Source organism: Mesoplodon mirus (assembly GCF_964341445.2).
Source record: "Mesoplodon mirus genome assembly, chromosome: 3".
Classification (NCBI taxonomy): Eukaryota; Metazoa; Chordata; class Mammalia; order Artiodactyla; family Ziphiidae; genus Mesoplodon; species Mesoplodon mirus.
In genome coordinates this window covers 150,051,845-150,072,653 of record NC_138978.1, presented here as the reverse complement: position 1 = coordinate 150,072,653, position 20,809 = coordinate 150,051,845, and positions in this window count along the sequence as shown.

The following is a 20,809-nucleotide window of genomic DNA, read 5'->3' as shown; positions in this document are numbered from 1 at the left end:
TCTTCACCTCAGAATTTCCCTTGGCAACCACCCTCTTTTTGTGTTAACCCTTTTTTCCCCTCACTTCTATAGCAGTTTCTGATCTTGAAAGACCCAATTCTAGGGACACTAAATCCAAAAAGATTCTTAGGGAGATTTTGCATTTATTTGTTTTAAGGAAGACAGATTAATGGAAGAAACAGATGTTAGGCAAGGACCATAGTAATGGCCATCTCCATCCCATTGCCATACCTGTCGGATATAGATTTTTCTCCAGTTCAAATAGGATGGGGTTACCACCACTCACGTACACAGTCACTGCATCCCCTCTGTGAGCATACAACTTCACAATGTTGAGTTCTTCCTTTCCAGGTACTAACTCAGAGACCTGATCCGTTCCAAGAGTGGGGAAAACAGCTGTCACATCGGCCCGAAGCTTTCTCCTGCAGAGAGCACACATACCTGGTATGTATGCTGCCTGGATGGATTTTAATAAATATTGAGGACTCAAGACTTACTATAAAATCACGAGGCCCAAGAAAAAGACTGGTTGATGATGCCTTATTCTCACTCTTCCAAAACATCCCATTCTCTTTCTCATCCAATGTCTCATCTATTTTCACATGTTCCTGGGGCATGTCTTTCCATTTTACAAAGAGAGGAAAAAACTGAGATCCGGTAAGCGACCCAAGTTAGCCTGCCACTGGAAACTAAGCCCTGCCTTCCTGACTCCACACATAGCTCCTGGACCCACTCCTTTCTCATCTATGCTTGCCAAATCTGTCAACTTATGATTAAACAGCTCTGCTAGGGCACCAAGAATGACAACTATAGAACACTGCCTCCAAAATTCCCAAGGTGACACCTTCATTTGCAAAACTGAACAGATACAGTTCTTACCACATGTGCCTTATCCCCTCTCACCTCACCCTCCACCTGTCTCTCCTGCCAGTGGTAATCACTAGACACTTCTTCTCGTATACTTGTAGTTCTCTGTGCCCCATCTAATCTCTCCCAAGGGACTCAAAGCTCTTGGTAGGGCAGGGACCCCGTTTTCCTTCATTTTGGCATCCTCCACGACACCTTAAACAGACTGCAGTCAATACGCGCTGATTGAATTATACGCTTTCTCGTAAACTCACTAAAATATCCAAAAGACAGCCTGGGAGATAAATCAGGCCTCCTCTCCATCTTCACTCTCAAAACACGTCTAACTCACCCTTGCCCGCCCCCCGGGGTCCCTTCTACGGCTGTACCCCTCGGCCTCAAGCCCAGAAAAGGCTGTGAGCCAGCCGAGCTTGAGAGATGTCTGGGTGCCCTGGTGGGCAGAGCAGGCTCTTCTCTCCCTCACCTGTCCGACCCCTTGATGGCCGTGTTGGACTTGACCCGAAAGGCCTTGGCAAACATGTCTGCTGGAGTGGCCTGGGGAAGAGAAGGAGACCACAGCAGCCAGGGACTGTCAGGAAAGCGCGAGCACGGCAGCTTCCCAACCCGCAGTCCTGGGTGCAGCCATGCTTGGGCCGGCTGGGAAAAGGGCCCGGCTGGAAACCGGGGCCGCGCAGCTTCGCGGCCACCCCTAGTGGCAAGACTGGGAACTGAAGCATGGGGGGCGGGGCCGGAGAAGGCGGGGCGGATCCCTGCGCGGAGGGGTGCACCCTTTGGCCTCACCCCTTCTGCCGGGCTCTGCGCCTAGGCGAGTGGCTTGAGCGGGCGCGTCTGTAGTATCTCTGGGGCCAACAGCGATTCCGTTCATTTTTACTCCATCAGCGTTCTAGTGTGTTGAGTAGGAGCTCTGCCAGCTCTCATTCCATGCAGTTTAGTTCAGCTGCACAAAATTAATTGAACTCGTGTTTTCTTAAACTTGCAGGCCTCTTGAATGGTTTTCTTCAGGGCTTTTGTTTCTTAAGATCTTTACATTTTATTGCACACTTGGGGCCTCAGCTAGAATTCTTTCCGAGATTTTCTCCTTCCTGTTTTTTAATTTACATGAGGTGATAATAACAATAACAGGGAATCCACTTTAGTCCGAGGTTTGACCTCCTGTTAAGAGGAAAAAACTATACAAGTGATCTTCAAATCTGTTATTTAAAACTTTTTTTTTTCTTTTTGCGATATGCGGGCCTCTCACTGCTGTGGCCTCTCCCGTTGCGGAGCACAGGCTCCGGACGCGCAGGCTCATCGGCCATGACAGGCTCAGTGGCCATAGCTCAGGAGCCCAGCCATTCCGCGGCATGTGGGATCTTCCCGGACCGGGGCGCGAACCTGTGTCCTCTGCATCGGCAAGCAGACGCTCAACCACTGCGCCACCAGGGAAGCCCTGAAACATTTTTGGTTACAAAACCCCACATTTTTGGACCTTTTTAGGTGCCTTTTGCATTCAGGCATTATTTGAGGGGATTTTGTTTCCAAAGCAATTTTAAAAACTCAGAGTGCTTATAAAAAAAATAATTTTGAGGCATAGTAAAATCAAATTATGGTTTGGCTTCTCCCTAGCAGTTTGATCTTGGGCCAATGGCTTATCCTTTCTGAAACTCTTACATTCTCTGTAAGATGTGGAGGTAATACCTACTTCACTGGGCTTCTGTGAGAAACCACTGAGATAACGCATGTGATATATTGCAGGGTGCTTTGAAATTTTCCCATAAATGGTAGATATTAGTCCAAAACAAACAAACAAAAAACAGTCTCAGGCAGGGGTGAGGGATTGGGTTTCCCTGAAAGGGACTGCTGTGTACCCTGGAAACAAGGATTTAATCACCTGGGGTCCTGGCCCCTACTAAACTTAATTTTGCTAATGAAAATTTCAGAGCAGAGTGTCCATCCACCAAGAAAAAAAAATCCTGATTGCTTTAATGTGGTGATACAGTCACACAGAGGAGAAGTCCATCTGGGCTATAACAAAGATGAGGCCTTGCACAGTCTCTGTCCACCACCATCTCTGCCCTTAATCTGGGGTCAGCCACAGCTCCATCTCCTCCTGCACTTCTGACCCACCATGCCTTTATTCTGAACCACCCCAGCCATAAAGCCAACGTCAGAGGAGCCCAGAGGAGGAGAGTGCCACAGATCCTTCTCCGCTTGGGCCCCCACCCAGCCACACTCGGGGGAGTGTGATGCCAGACTCTGTGCTGTTGACCAGGCCTATTGCAGTACAGCCATGGAAGCAGTCTCTGACCAAGGAGCCTAGGAAGGTTACTCAAGGGCATACTAGAAATTTCAAGCTGTGAAAGCTATTGTACACACCATATGTCCTGGCTAAGAAGGCACAGATTAGCAGCCTAAAAATTAATTCATGGTTGACAAGTAGGAGCCAAGACCCAAGGGGATTCTGTACACAGCATCCTGCCTCCCTATTGGCAGAGCAAGATCTCCCTTTCCCCAGGAGGGTGCCATCCAAACTTCTCTGCCTGCATCAGGGGCCTGTGTGCTCCCTGCCGGTGGCCCTGTTGCTAGGCAAGCTGGCTGAACCCTGAGTCCAGCAAGCCTAGATTCTTTAACTTTCCCTTTGTGGCTCCAGTACAGCCCCACAGGGCTACCAACCTGCTGCCCACTCTTGGGTAAGCTGCAAACACAGGCTCTCTTTGATTTATGATTTGTACAAAAGGAAAGGTAGAAGTTAGAGTCCAGAGGGTAGAGCCAAGAACTGTCATTCACAAGACTTCAGCCATAATCAAGGAACTGGCAACACATGCCTTGATGCATTTCGTATTAGCTATAATCAGTGACTCCATTTTTCTCCCCGTTGAGGAGTGTCTACAATGGTTACAGGTGGTTATAATATGCCTGTCCCAACATTGTATGTCAAATTTGTTTGGGGCAGAAAGCTTGTGTCTTTTGTTCACAGATCTTTAGGTCAAGAACTGTACTCAAGCAGCTATACTCAAGGAAATACACCTGAGGCTCATTATCCACAGCTGGACCTGATTTAGATGATGCGATCCTTCATTTTGAACAGATAAAGGAGTGAAATTTGAGGGGACCTGGGGAAGAAGTTAATATGTTTTGCAATTAAGAGGCACATGCGTCATTGAAGGTCAGAGGGTAGATGCTGGTAGCCAGACTCCAAGAGGGCTCTCAGTGGTCTTCATGTGCTTATGTGGTCCCCTCCCACATGAGACCAGGGCTGACTTCTGTGACCATTAGCATATGGCCAAAGTGATATTGTGTGACTCCTTATGGCTAAGTCATTGCCATTTCTACCTTGGTCTCCTAGATTTCTTGCTCTGGGGGAAACCCCCCACCATCTTGAAAGGACACTCAGGAAGCCCTGTCAAAAGGTCCATGTGGAGAGGAACCCATCTCCTTGCACCAACTTGCCAGCCATGTGATTGAGCCACCTTGGAAGCACAGCCTCCAGCCCTGGGCAAGTCGTCCCATCCCACATGCTTTCAAGCCTTCCAGCTGAGGCCCCAGCCATCAGGGATCAGAGACTAGCCAGTCCACTATGCCCTGTCTCAAGTCCTGATCCACAGAAGTCATGAGATGGTAAATAATTGCTGTTTTAAGTTATTAAGCTTGGGGATGGTTTGTTATGATGCACTGGATAACTAATACAGGAACCCAAGCATTTCTCACTCCCAGTGCATCCTGAGATAGCCAGTTGGTCCATGTCACTGTGATTGAAGCCACAACTGTGTACAGTCCAGCTGTTCTCCCAGGAAATCATCCTCCACTGGCTCTTTTGCTTACGATGTGGAAATTGAAAACCTAAAAGCCTAAGATGTTGAACTCACAATATAAAAGGGGGACACAGGAGGCAAAGATACGCACATCGGATGCTTGCACTTGCAAAATAAAACCACAAGGCAAATTTGAAGAAGGCAGAGTTCCACTATGCCCAGCTCAGCACTGATATGTTGCCTGGTATTCAGGGATAGGTGGGTGCCAGCCAAGACCAGAGCACCCAGTCTGAGAACAGCTGCATCCACTTCCCAGCCAGCCTGCCACACACGCCCTGGGAGCCCTGAGCTGCCCCCTGCTTCAGCACGGTGAGGACTTTCTTTGTGAGTTTGATGCCCACCTGTCCTTTCTCTTTTCTTGGGACTGCTCAAACTAGATATTCAGCTGGGCTTTTGAAAATCCCCTTTCCTCTTCATTGCCTCCCCCAAACTCACGCACCCAAAAGCTAATGAACCTGCGCGATCCCAGGTGAGGCCTGTAGGAACCCTCAGACACTGGCAATTGGGCAAAAACAAGAGTTGTATAGCTGCTCAGAAGTAAAATCTTTTACATCTCAGAAAGTTACAGTTATTTCCTTGCCTGGGATAGATCTGGAAGGGACTGATCTAAGGTTCCTGTTGCAGAAACCTGTCGTTGGAAACTCTCAGAACCTAATAGACTCTGGGAAAACACCACAGATGACCTGCATTCCCAGGGACCTTTGAGCTCGGAGCTGGATGTCTGTGGTGAGGAGGAAGGAAAAGCCAAGGGCATGGGGTGACTGAGGAGGAATGGAAGCCCTGCAGCCAGCTGTGGGCTTCTGATTGTGGCTGTAAGAGGGAAGACCAGGCAGGGCACAGGCAAAGTCTAGATGCAAAGCCCTGGGGCTGAGTCAAGATGCTTCCTTAACTTCAAAGTCAGGATTTCACATAGTACCAGACCCTTAGAGAAATGTTCCTTTGTAACTGATGCCTAATGTACTTCTGGATCCTGTGATCAAACCTAGAGCTAGAACTGCCCAGATCACACAGCAGAGGCTGTAGTTGAAAGAGGCTCAGGGGACAAGTGCTGCAGGTATATTGCTGAATGTCACAGTTCCTCTGGTTCTGTGCTGTCCACAGCAAAGCCAAGCCCAGACAGGCTGGGTTTTGTCTATCATTTCATTTCTAGAGGACTTGAAGGCAAGAGAATTTCTAGAATCTGGGATTGGGCAACACTTCTGGAGTATGGGAAGGCTGGATGTTTAGGGGTGGATATCCAGAGAGGGGAAACTCTGGGGAAGAAGGGCAGGAACATGGGCTTCACGTCTGCAAGCGCTGATGTCTGCTTCCTTTGCTTTGGAAAGAAGCAGATGAACATCTTTGCTCGGGTCAGTGATGTCAGCCCAGCCTAGGGTTCAGGTCCAGCCTTCAGAGAGCCTGTAAATTAAGGGTGGGGACAGGATTTGACCCAAAAGTATCCGTTACAACCAGTCAGAATGCCCCATTGCCCTGCTTATCTACCAACTCCACTGTCCCTCAGGCTACACAGGATTAATGACAGGGAAGAACACCGTGTGACAATGGAGGCAGAGACTGGAGGAATGCAGCCACCAGCCAAGGAATGTCAAGGGTTGCCAGCAGCCACCAGAAGCTAGGAGAGAGACATGGAACATAGCCTCCCTCAGAGCCTCCAGAAGGAACCAACCCTGCTGACACTTTGAGTTTAGACTTCTGGCCTCCTGAACTGTGAGAGAATAAATTTCTGTTGTTTTCAGCCACCCAATTTGTGGTAATTTGTTAACCGCAAACAAATACAAGAGAAACTAATACAAGCCCTGTGAAACTAATACAAGAGGAGTAAAAACATATGCTCACAAAAAGATCCGAACACAGGGGCTTCCCCGGTGGCGCAGTGGTTGAGAGTCTGCCTGCCGATGCAGGGGACACGCGTTCGAGCCCTGGTCTGGGAAGATCCCACATGTCGTGGTACAACTGGTCCCGTGAGCCGCAACTACTGAGCCTGTGTGTCTGGAGCCTGTGCTCCGCAACAAGACAGGCCGCGACAGTGAGAGGCCTGCGCACCGTGATGAAGAGTGGCCCCCGCTTGCTGCAACTTGAGAAAGCCCTTGCACACGTTCGAAGATCCAACACAGCCAAAAATAAATAAATAAATTAAAAAAAAAAAAAAGCAAGCAAACAAACAAAAGTGAAGACTCCCCAGCATCAGGGTGACCAGCAAGTACTATTTTGAAGGGAGTAGTGGATATTAAGACAGATTTCCATCTTTCAGGGAGCGGTTTCTAAAAGTCTGGTGACATTGACATCTTTGCTGAGAGCCTGCTATATGCCAGGCACTGTACTTGATGTAGGGAATATGAAGATTATCAATAAAACAAAGTGCCCGTCTCAGGGAGTGAGACAGACCTGTGCACATATCATTATAATCAGGGCCAGTGGAAATACCCGGATTTTCCTCAAACCCAGATATGTGCTTATTTGTTTAGAGGAGAGAGGGACTGAGCTGGTCAGGGAAAAGGGCAGAGAAGAACAGCTTTCAGACCTAAAATCCCTGCAGACAACTGAACCCACCCTCCACAGAAGGCAGTTTCGACATCATGTTTCCCTGAAGCTCCCTTGGGAGTCCTACCTTTGTCCCCCAACTGTCCCCACAAGGCACTTATCCAAGAATTTCTTCCAGGCACGTATGGTTGTCTCCATAAGAGAAATCCAGATAAAAACGATATTCTCCATCTTTGTACATTTCTGGTTAATTTTAACCCTCCTAATGGACTAACTCCCTGGGAAAATGTTTGACTACAATATCCCTTAATCCAGCTTTTACTGTAATACAAAGAGGTACATGAAATTAGAGGGTTATGAACATTGAGACATATTGGTAGGGCCCTTAGAGTTGGGATTAAATTATCTCACATGAGAAGTACTTCACGAGTTGTTTTACAGAGCATAGGGGGCATTTTTGATGGAGAGGGCAACCTGCTTCCCTCATTCAGGTGACAGGTGAGATGCATTTCAAAGCCTGGTGTCCAGGCATTTGAGATTGGGAAGGTGAAGATTTCCAGTAGCCAGGTGACTCAATGTGGATTATCAGGATTTAAGTGACACCAGTAAAGCTGATCTCCAATGTCCAGCTAGTAAATATCAGCGAGTTTTGCTGCCCAACATCCATTCATCCCTTTTCTGGAATCTACTATAGCAATTTTTCTCTGGAGAATTGCTGTCTCCCTAACTCCTTGTCTAATGTACTTCAGATGACACTGCTTTTTGCTCCAGGTGGCTCTAGCCCGACCAATCAGAGCACTGCATTTTCCTGGCCAGAGATTTGTTTCAAGGATGGATCCAATCAAAGCCCACAATATATAGTGAGACTTTGTGGAAACCACTGAGAGAGCTTTTCCACGGAGTTGATCCTGGAACCGCTGGTACGCACCTTGTTTGCACAGAAGAAGCCTGAGAATGAAGCCAGTGTGAGACAAGCAATGGGGAGAGAACAGAACATACACCATACCTGAATTAAGCCCTACTGCTTTTAAAAATTGCAAAAAAAAAAGTTTATAATACATCTTCTTTAAGCAGTTTTAGTTGGGTTTTTTGATACTTGCAATAGAAAAAGTCCTGACCTGTACACTAGGTGATAGAGAATTGGTTTCCTTGGCCCACGCGCCATGAGTAGAGCAGACTTAGTAGGCTTCCAAAGTACAGGTGACCCAGTAGAACTTAGTCTCCAAGGTCCACACTAGTGAGTTCCAAACCTTATTGATGACCAACAGACACAACAAAAATATCAGTGGAGCTCCTTACCAAGAAATTCTTGATCACTCTATCTGGTGAAATGGAGGATAGGCAGAAATGGATATTTTTCAAAAGCACCCGTATCATTTATCTATTGCAGCACCCCAAAACTTAATGGCTTAAAATAACAATACCTATTTGCTCACAGTTCTCAAGGGGCTGCTGACTTGGTTCTTCTCTTAGATTTGCTTGGGATCCTCATGTGGCTGCTGTCATGTGGCAACTCATCTCCTGTCTCAAGTGCTAGCAGTTGATGTTGGCTGAGGATTCTCCACCAATCTAGCTGCAACTTGTCCATATGGTGGCAGCAGATAAGAGAGAGAGAGAGAGAGAGAGAGAGAAACTGTAAGGTCTCTGAGGCCTAAACTCATGAGCACACAAGACCAATTCCATCCCATTCTATTGGTCAAAGCAAGTCACATGGCTAGCCAAAGTCAGGAACTGGGAAACTAATCTCCACCACCTAATAGGAGAAGCTGCAAAGAATATGTGGCCGTGTCTAATCTACCATAGTACCCAAGCTTCTTAAGCTTTAATGTAACAAATACCACAAACTTAATGGAGTAAAACAACACAGATTTAATATCTTACAATTCTGGAAGTCAGAAGTCCTAAAATCAATTTGTTGGCAGAGCTGTGTTCTTTCTGGAGGCGCTAGGGGAGAATCTGTTTCCTTACTTTTTTTCAGCTTCTAGAAGCCACCTTCATTCCTTGTTTTGCAGCCCCCTCCTCAAGCTTTAAGACCAAAACCAAGCATCAGATCTCCCCACCTCCCCGACTTCTGCTTCCATTGTCACATCTTCTTCTCTGACCCTCCTGCCTCCCTCTTCCATTTTATAAAGACGCTTATGGTTACACTGGGCCCATCCTGATAATTTAAGATAATCTCCCGAATTTAAGATCCTTAATCACACTGCAAAGTCCCTTTCGCCATTTAAGGTGACATACTGACAGGTTCTGGAGATTAGGACACGGACATCTTTGGAGGATGATTATTCTGTTACCACATTTGGGAATCTTAGATCAAGGGAAACTGTCACATAATTCAAAGGATCCAGTGATCTAGTCTGGGTTACCCTGACAGGCTCTGCATGCTCAGGCAGCGTACAGGCAGTCAAAGGACTGGGCTCCATTTTTTTTTTTTAATATTTATTTGTTTATTTAGCTGCACCAGGTCTTAGTTGTGACGCGTGGGATCTTCGTTGCCGCATGCAGGATCTTCATTGTGGTGTGCAGGATCTTTTAGTTGCAGCATGTGGGATCTAGTTCCCTGAACAGGGATTGAACCCAGGCCCCCTGCATTGGGAGCATGGAGTCTTAACCACTGGACCACCAGGGAAGCCCCAGGACTGGGCTTTAGATTCAAGCAGACCAAGGTTTGAATTCCAGTTCACCACTGTCAACTGAAAAAAAGTACACAACGTGAGAGTTGTGATTAAGTTTTATTTGGGGCAAAATGAAGACTATATCCCAAGAGACAGCCTCTGAGATAACTCTGAGGAACTGCTCTGAAGAAGTAAGGGGGGAGGTCAGTATATATGTGATTTTGGTGAAGGAGGATACGTGCAATCAAGCACACATTTTGGTAGAGGGTTGCTGTTAGTCACAAGGAACAAATGTCTCCACTAATGATTTTAGTATTTTTCTACATACGAGAAGATGCAAGAAATGGGGCTCATGAAATCTTACCCTAAAAATATCTTTCTGAAGGCCTGTTCTGCCAGTTTTTCCCAGAGCACAGAATGCCTCATCCCTGATCTCTTCCCCGAACTCCTTTCAGGGTGTGTTGAAGGTCAGCCACTGCAGTGGCCAGTGACTTCATTCTTGTGGTGCCAGATGGCAAGTGACAATTTTTAGTTGGCAGTGCCCGATCACGGTCATAAATTCGACCATGGTTTGGGAGGCACTTCGTGACCATTTTGTCCCAGAGTGCTAAGACATTCCTGCGCCAGGTGAGGAATTTTTCGATAGGCAACTCAATGTGCTGTTACTGGACTAGGCCCTATTAAGAGTAGCCAAAGTCTCTGGACCACAAGACAGTCTCACTAGTCTGTTATGGTACAGGAAATGATTCCCTCTTGTTGCCTTTTCCCATATCTAGAGTTACACTATTATGGTCATTGATCTGATATAGAACTATGTATCTGGTCAAATGTTCCAAGTTCACCTAGTCATCATTTTATCAAAGTCTCAGTCACACATTTGATAATGCAAAAAACAACAATTTTAGGGCTTCCCTGGTGGCACAGTGGTTAAGAATCTGCCTGCCAATGCAGGGGACATGGGTTCGAGCCCTGGTCTGGGAAGATCCCCCATGCCACGGAGCAACTAAGCCTGTGCACCACAACTACTGAGCCTGCACTCAAGAGCCCGCTAGCCACAACTACTGAGCCCATGTGCCACAGCTTCTAAAGCCTGTGCACCTCAACAAGAGAAGCCACCGCAATGAGAAGCCTGTGCACCGCAACGAAGAGTAGCCCCCACTCGCCGCAACTAGAGAAAGCCTGCGAGCAGTGACAAAGACCCAACACAGCCAAAAATAAATAAATTAAATAAATAAATTTATTACAGAAAAGATTTTGTAAAACAGGCAAAATACAAATGATATAGCTAGTAGTATTAGTAAGGTTATAAATAAGAATTTAAGCTTAGAACTTCTATTAGGTGCAGCCCAGTATATCCCCAGGTCATCTGACTTAGCCTGTTCTATACCAGTTCTTATCTTTAAAGGAAATTATATATTGGTATTGTTTATAAGGCACCCGACCCAATTTCCTACTGTTATTAGCTGGTTATCCTTCGTATGATTTAATATACTAAAAGAGCCTTTAAACTTGAGCATAGCCTGGTGTTAGCCACATAGATACATACCAGAACTGTGTGAGGTTTCCTTGTCATAAACAGGAGGTTATGGTTTTTGACTGAGATTCTGCTTGGTGTTCTGACTGAGCTTGAGTGACCCTAAAAGAAAATTCATATTTATGGTCAGAGTCGGAGCAGGTATTATTAATTGGCCAGGTGAGGGATATCACCTAGTAATATCAATAGTGGCCTAAAGAGAACTATAATTTCTTTCTTCTAGAATAAATTTCTTAAGGGCTATCCAATTAGAGCCTTGGAGTGGAGAGATCCACCAAAGTAATCCAGAAGAACTGGATATAGGTAAATAGCCATAAAGCCAACAATTGGATTAACTTTAAATGCAGTATAAGATGGTGAAATACATTCGGTTCATAAGCAAAGTTGTGAGCAATTATCAAAGTAATTGGTAGACAGGCCTGGTCCAGCATCTTGGGTCAGATGTCTATTTCAGATGTCATCTTCTCATCCTAGTCTGGAAGTTTCTCCTCTGTTTGAGTCTTGTTTTAAGGTGATTTTAAGGTCAGCAATCCTCTCTCTAGGCCAGTCCAGTACAGGGACACTTTTGGAAACATTAATCCAAGAGTCAATTCCTTTCAGTTTCGCTGTGCATGAGCTAGTTAAGAGTACCTGATAAGGGTCTTTCCATCTAGGTTGGAGATAGTCCTTTAAATGATGTATTTTCCAGTATGCATAATCCCTGGCTACAGGTCATGAGGCATCTGATCTTCATCCAAAGATAGATTACTGAGATAAACTTCAGAAACAACTTAGAGTGTCCTTTTAATAATTCAATTAAACTTTACAATAATATAACATAATAGCAAGGAGCTGAATCGGAAGTGAGGCTTAAGCAGTAAATACAGACCTCAATTAACAAAACTAGAATTTGATATCCACTAAAACATAAATTTTTCTCTCTAAAATTACCCTCATTTTTACCAAATATAGACAAATTAAGATTAATTTGTTTGCATATTAAGTCTAATTTCAATAACCTTGGCCTGATTACTTAGGTAAGTGTAATTGATCATATAGGGTCTTTAATATTGGCCGTGGGGAGCTTTTCATTAGGAGTCTCGGACTGAAGTTTTCTTTAAAAAAGCCCTCTCAGGGACTTCCCTGGTGGTGCAGTGGTACGAAATCTGCCTTCCAATGCAGGGGACACGGGTTTGATCCCTGGTTGGGGAACTAAGATCCCACATGCCACAGGGCAACTGAGCTTGTGCACCACAACTGCTGAGCCTGAGCGCCACAACTAGAGAGATAAAGCCCATGCACCACAACTAGAGAGAAGCCTGCGTGCTGCAACGAAGACCCAGCACAGCCAAAAAAAATGAAGAAAATAAATAAATAAAATAAAGTAAATGAATATTAAAAAAAAAAAAGGCCTCAAGGTCAAGGAAAGCAATGCCAAAGGCTTGTCACAGATTTTGCCTTACAGATTTGGGTGAATTACTCCCTTTTCAAGATCCCCACAATATCACTAGCCAGGAGGTTGCCTTCCTTATTTACCTGATAAGGCTACTGGGAACCTATGAGTTTCCAATTTCTGAAGGAATCAGGTAGACAGAATAGATAAATGTTTCAATTCTGTTTACAGAGGTACAACTTACCAAATTGCTGTAAGTCATAACTAGCTTGAGGGAAGGGTCTGCTTATGTCTGGAAAACACAGATGAAAAGCCAGTAATGTTTTAGACAGAAACCATAAAAATTATAACCACATTCATCAGTTCACTCAGTCCTATGTAACTAATCGTTTCTGTTAATAGTTTCATGAAGCCATCCGGTTTTCCACTAGAATTTTTAAATTTCTTACCCAGTTCAGCAAAATGATCTAAAAGTTACCAGAAATCTGTACTTGTCCAAAAGTCCTTGCTATGAATCTTCTTGAAGAGGAAGCATTTTTGCAAAGGCATAAGTGTAAGACAATAACCGTCTATGAATGACAAAAGACTTAAGAAGGCACAGTTAAAGACCTGATTACAATGCTATTGACAAAGTAACTTGGTTACTGCTGTGACATTTTAGGATAATAACCAGAATTATGACGGATAAATTTTACCAGGACATACCAGATTTTTAGGAATTTTAGGTAATTTCTAGACTATGTATATTAATGATATTTACCCATACAATACAACCTAAGAAGATTTATTACTCATTTGACAATAGTTCCCATGTAATTTAACATACCAAATGAACCTAATTAGTTTAATACCTCTCTTTGGGATGTTTCAGGGAGCCCTTTGAAGCTAGCTAGAGGTCAAAGTTAGCTAGAGGTCAAAGGAACATCTTTAGAAATTGATTTGGGAACTTTGTCAAAAAATATCAAAAAGGTTTTAAAACTCTTGGTCAAATAGGATCATAGGTCACTGTGAAACAATGCTTATCCACTTAACCAAAGTGACAAAAAGATTTCAAAGGCAATTACACACAGTTATAACATGTTACCAGTTAAAGGTAAAAGAAACTTTATAATCTGTTATCAAAAGTGGATCAATATTCTAAGAAAACTTTGTCATCTTAACAGAGAGAAAAACCAAATTCAGGTTTTGCACCAGCTTATTTCTAAAATTCATTTACTCAATTAAATGTATTCTACACTTAGGCAATCCTGACCATGCACAGATCTCTTTTCTCAGGACTCCTTTTCCATAAACCTTCTGTAACTTTCTGTATCCATACTAGTTTGTCCCTTATTTTTTTCCATCCATAAACAACCAGCTCTAGAACAAAATTACATTTTTCCCTTAACAAAATGCAATTCCATTCCTCATACCTTCTTTTACTGAAGACACACATCCTACTTTGCTACTATATGCTGAAATGTTTCCTTTATTATTTCTAGTAGATTTAATTACATATTTAAATTAGAATTCACAACTCTTAAAACCTTACTTTCTAGTGAAGACTAAGAAGTATGCAATTATGAACTGTTGTTTACATTTTCATTCTGTAGATTGGCAAACATAAATACCAGTAATAATTTCTAAAAAACATGTTTTTTTATAGAAAATATCTCAGTGTGGCCCCAGACATGTTTATTAATAGTCCTTAATGCCTTTAGTTTCCCTGTAAAAGGAAGCCATCGTTCAGTACCTAAGGTTTCATTATCTTATTTTATTTGGGAATGACCTAGTCATTCAATAAACTTCCATCACGTAGCTTAATTTAGTACAACTCTAAACTTTAAAGTTGCCAAGTATCTGGAGAGAATTTTTTAAGTAGATATTCCTAAAACAATTTTCCTAAAGAGTTCACCCAAAACCTCTTTTCTCATTTACATTTAATTTAGTAATAAAACATTTCATTATACCAAGTTATTTTTCTTGTGGACAAATTTGCAACAGATATAATAAGATCTTATTTGACTTTTATTAAACCTAGGTACAATAAAAGTATACTTAATGTTGATGACTCTAAGACATGTCTGTATTAATTAAATCTACAGACAAACCTTAATACCAGGTATTAATTTAATGCTGAATATTTCCCAGTTCACATGAACTTGAAATTCATTCTGGATAGTTTCCTTTTTTATTTCTGAGAATTTTTATAAATGCTTAATTTACTTTAAGCCAATTAAGTAGAGCTCATTTACAAATTAATTTTGATAATACCATCCAAAGGTAAAGACATATGTGCCCACATGGACATATGTACAGACACAATCAGAGACCTCATCGTTTTATTTTAAAACTTAGTCATGAATCAGGTGTTACAATATAAAACTCACTACTTTGTAACAGTTAGAATAAGTCAAATTTCAAAAGGCCTCTTTCCTCCCTGTTTTTCTCCTCAGTCTCTGGAATTAGAGATGGTCTAGATAACTGTTCCTGAGAGCCCTGGTCTCAAGGCACAGGGAGAGAAAAGCATGTTCTCCTAGAAGGACCTGTTCCCTCAAGGGTCAGAATTCTGAAAAGATGTTTTATTAAGCCAGCTTTCTCTAACAACTGCATACAAAATAAAAGAGCCCATAGTGGCTATTTTCAGGGCAAAGTTTCCCTTTAATTCCAAATAAGTAAGTACTTGTAAATATAAGTTTTGTACATACATAAACCTGGCAGGGGTGTTAGTCAGAGGCTGGCTTTCTGATGCTCCTCATGTCTCTGTTTGAGAGGCTCTCTATCCCATTTTAAAGTTGAATTTGTCAGGGGTAAAACTTACTAATGAAATTGTGTGATGGGCCAGTGTGCGGCTTGTGAGCTTAACTCCTCCAGGCATCACCCTAGAGTCGCTTCAGCCCTCTTATGTGGCTCAGTTTCACCCTTCAGTGGTCTAAGACCACTGTGAGTGCTCGGATCACTGAATGGCCAATTCTTATACATGATTCCTGGATGAGCAAGTCTTTTAATTAATGTGTGGATTGCCCTGTGGGACCATTGCACGGTATGAGGACTCTGCCTCCACCACTCCCATACATATCTCAGTTGCCTGAGAAAGCTCTAACTGACCAGGAGGAGTCTTGTCCCTCTTCTTTGGAGCAAAGCTCTCATGTAACATCTTCACTTTTATCCTGACAAATTCTATGAAGGCAGCCAAACTGAGGAAAAGAGTCAGATCAGCTTCTTACCAAACTACCCAGCCCAGACCGCTCAGTGTCTTTAAACTGAGCAAACCCCATTGTTTTTCAGCCAGCCCACCCCCGCACACCCCGGAAAGTTTCAACCGGGGGCCAGGTACCTGTTATACACTGCCAAATAAAACTCAGGATCATCAACCAATACAGGAGATCCAAGAACCAGGAGAGACTCACCCAAATTCGTCTGGACTCTCCAAGGAGGTGGATGGACACAAGAGGTCTCTGATACTATCAATGTTCCAGTTTCTCCCAGAGTTCAGGTAAAGGACAGAAGTCTGCTCTGCGTCCCTTCATGGTCGCCAAAACTGTCGACTGGAAAAATATGCACAACATGAGAGCTGTGAGTTAAGTTTTATTTGGGGCGAATGAGGACTATAGCCCAGAAGACAGCCTCTCAGATAACTCTGATAAACTGCTCTGAAGAGGTAAGGGTGGAAGTCAGTATATATGTGATTAGGGTGAAGAGGGATACATGCAGTCAAGCACACATTTTGGCAGAAGGTTGTTGCTACTCATGAGGAGCAGATGTCTCCATTTATGATTTTAGTGATTCTCTAGATATGAGAAGATGCAAGAAACTGGGCTCATAAAACCTTCTGAAAATATCCAACTATCTGAAGGCCTGTTCTGCCAATGTTTCCCAGAGCACAGAAGGCCTCATTCCTGATCTCTACCCTAAACTCCTTTCAGGGTGTGTTGAAGGTCAGCAACTGCAGTGGCTTGAGACTTCATTTTTGTAGTGCCCGATGGCAAGTGACAATTTTTAGTTGGAACCACACGCCAGCTGGGTGAACTTGGACAAGTTGGTAATCTTTGAGAATGTTTTCTGAATTGTAAAATAGGGATAATACCTATCTCACAGGACTGTTATAAGTTTTAAATGAGAAAATATATGTAAAGCACTTCTGATGGTACCTGGAACATAATAGACTTAATAAATGGTAATTAGGGATTTCCCTAGTGGTCCAGTGGGTAAGACTCTGCGCTCCCAATGCAGGGGGCCGGCTTCTATCCCTGGTCAGGGAACTAGACCCTGCATGCATGCTGCAACTAAAAGTCTGCATGCCGTAACTAAAGATCCCACATGCCTCAACGAAGATCCTGCGTGCCGCAGCTAAGACCCAGTGCGGCCAAAATTAATAAATGAATATATTTTTTAAAAACGGTAATTATATTAGAAAGAGTCCTGGTTAGGTTTTCAAACTTCGGAAACATACTTTCACATGGCCCCTCAGGTCTGTCGCTGGAACTGGCCATGTTGACTTGGGAAGAGTGAGAAGAGGTGACAGATATTTTGGGAAAAGACGAGTCTTTCTGGGGTTAGGGATTAATAAGGACAAACTTCAGGATTTAGGAGACATAGAACCAAGTGTCTACAGTGTTGGAAGAAGCATCGGGACTTTATTTGTTGCTGTTGTTGTTGTTTTCAAGATCCTGAAGCATTAATGGGGCAACTTTCAAAGCTTGGGGAAGAGAGAGAGAGGGAAGAAGTACAGGAAGTGAAACCTTGCAGGACCCTGTGGGGCCCTCCAAGGCATAAATCCTTTCCATGTCCCCTGTTTCTTCTCTGTAGGAAATAGTCTTCATTCAGCCTCCTTGACCTTTCCTGAGTTCCAAAGGGCAGATTCAAACAGTTGCTTATCAGGGAAGGGAGGGATTGCAGAAAGAAAGGAGGAGCAATCAGGAAACAGTAGTGCAGCATGGGGCAGGTTCCTGGTTCCTCTTCAAGGAATATACATAACAATATATGTTTGAGTTCTTCTGCAGGAACTAAGGCCCCCTCCCAGGTGGAGGATGGTAACTTCAGGCTAAGCACTAGATTCTGGGAACACCACCCTCTTACCTCACCACCAACCAATCAGAAGTCTGTACAAGGTAGAAGATAATGAAGACTCTGACCCCCTCCCCAAATGATTCTCCTTTTGAAAACTTTCATGGTCCAGCAGAATCTCTGGAGTTGGTTTTTGGACACAAGTCTGCCTTCTCCCCAGGTTGCCAGCCTCCTGAATAAAGCAACCTTTCCTTTCCAAGCAACACTTGCCTCTCAAGTATGGGTTTTTGAGTGGTGATCAGCTGAACCTGAGTTTGGTAACAGAAGTCCATGAGGTTCAGAAGAGAGACAGCTTTCTGAAACTTCAGAAAAATGATGTGGTTTTAGTGTTTCAGTGAGTTAAATCTCTGTTTCTGAAAATAGCTATACATGTTTCTGGAACTCAGGTGAACTTGAGGTCGACATAGCTTGGGGAAAATGGTGAGTTTCATAGGTTCTCTATAAATGATTTTTTAAAGTGCATTCCAATTTTGTGATTAATATGGTATACTATGCATTATGGCACATCATGCTGCAAAGAATAATTTATAGTTATTGAAAAGAATTTAAACTTAACCCACCAACAGGTGTTTCATCACAAAATTCCAGGTGCATGTGGCCATAGGAATATTTTCTTCATCTTTACATTTGAAACTGTTATAATCACATTCTGAATGTTCTGATGATTTTTGAAGAGGCTGGAATAGTTTCATTTTTCTTGTTTATTTTTTAGGGGTTCCTTATTTTGCAGATATATTAGAACTGGCTTCAACAAGCAAGCAGGTATCTTACAGGATATTTGGCTAATCCACGATAGGTAAATCTGGCTTTAGCTGCACTGAGAGAGACAATGGAAATTTTGAACTACTCTTGAGTGGGGCTAGGGAGCATAAGCAGATAGGGTAGGGGATCCTTGGAGAAAAAGAACCAGGCATGGCTTTCTTGACAGAAGCCATTTTGTTGTCTAAGCCTGGCCACAATGCTTGCCCTTGCACAGGTCTCAGTAATTAATGATCTTAAGGGAAGAAAAGAATGCAGAAACATTACCTGTTATTAGGCAAGAGAAGTTCTAAAGAGTCCCAGTTCTCTTTCAATGGCAAAGATTAGCCTGAAGTGCTCAGCTACCAGATCAACTGGAACCTAAGGAATAATGATGTTCACTTTTTTTTTTATAACAAATTTAATCAGTTATACATATACATATGTTCCCATATCCCCTCCCTTTTGCGTCTCCCTCCCACCCTCCCTATCCCACCCCTCCAGGGGGTCACAAAGCACTGAGCTGATCTCCCTGTGCTACGAGGCTGCTTCCCACTAGCTATCTACCTTACGTTTGGTAGTGTATATAGGTCCATGCCGCTCTTTCACTTTGTCACAGCTTACCCTTCCCCCTCCCCATATCCTCAAGTCCATTCTCTAGTAGGTCTGTGTCTTTATTCCTGTGTTACCCCTATGTTCTTCATGACATTTTTTTTTCTTAAATTCCATATATATGTGTCAGCATACAGTTCAAAATGTTCATAGCAGCCCTATTTACGATGTTGACGTTTTATGAACTTCATGATTTCAATCAACTGAAGCTTGAGCTCTGTCAATCATGCATATGCTTAAAACTTCTCCAGTTTGACAGTTCTGGGAGACACTGTTTTGGGAAAGATCCTCAGGGTTCTCCTTACTTGCTGCAAGTAATAAATCCTTCCTTCTCTCACTCTTTGATTTCATTGCATCTTTTGGCTCAACACCCACCAAGAGGCAAACCCAGTTTCTTGGTAACGGGAAGGGAAGAAAGGGCGTAAATGATGTAGAAGCTGCTCAGGAGCTGGAGCGCACAGGGCAGCAGTTCAGCTGGGGTGTGGGGGCTCCTGCTAGAGCCCTCATTGGGCTTTAATCCAGCCACACTGTTATGAAACAGGGGCTCTGAAGAAATTACTTGGGTCACTAAGGTCGGAGACTCATGAAGTGCCAGCATCCTCGTGTAATCCTCCCTCCCGTGACCTTGGGATCAATAGCCTAAAGACAAAGGAGGCCTCTGTGCTTCCTATCTCAGGGGCAGGAAGGGGAGCAGAATGCCTCAAGGTGGCTTACATAGCTATGTCTTAAAGCAGACTTGGAGAGAGCAGTGATTCAGAAGGAGGTAAGAAAACTTGGCGGGGGGGCAAGTCCTATCGAAACGTTTAGTGCAGTAAAGTGGTCTGAGGGGTCCACATAAGTACTAAGAACAATGATTATTTAATACAATTTTGCAACCTTAGAGCTGGAAAGGACCTCAGCAACAATCTAGTCCAAACCTTTCGCTGCCGTGGAACTCTTCCTTCAAACAAAATCTTCCATAGGAGTCTAAATACAAACCCACATGAAAGCAGGATTGTTCTGGTTGGGGAAGGGTGGGGGAGGGGCTGGGCGAGGTTAGGAAAAAAAGCTTATTCATAAGATTAGAAAAAAATTTTAAATCATCATGGAAGAAAATCTTTGAATTTATATTTTTATCATAGGCTAAAGAAAACATTGATTGTAAAGTTCCCCAAACGGACACATTAGTAATTTATAAAGTGAAGAGCCTTTGGATTTTAAGGGCATTTTTACTAAAGACATGAGAACAGGGACTCTGACTTTTAGTCTCACGGAAATGAGCCTTGGATGCAAATGTTCAGGTTTCTGGACTATGCTCTGCAGGCTTGGGGCAATGAGTCCCCAAGCCCCACCCCGCCAGGTGGCGCCCGTGTTCGGCATTTCCATAACGTTTAGTTCTCTCCTCAAGGGTCAGACAGCCTGCCTCGTGTTTTGTAGGTTTAGATAATCCGACTGGCTGTTACGCTCAAGAAAACAACACTTGTGTGCTTCTGTTTTAACCTCCTTCCCTTTCACTTTCGTTCCAACTATCCAAATCCGCTTACCCTTGGTGTTGCCGAGGCATCTTAACTTTTCAGAAAAGCAAAGGGAAAACCCCCACCCATTCCAAGGAAGAAGACAGGAAGAGCCTTCTTTCCAGGGGGTCTGGTGCAGCAGGACGAAGGCTGGGAATTTGGAGACGTTTAGTTCAGGCTTTGCCAACCACAGATCTCCTCTGGCCTCACTTTCCTCATCCTTAAAATGGCTCTGAGCCCTACCATCCGTGGCATCCCAT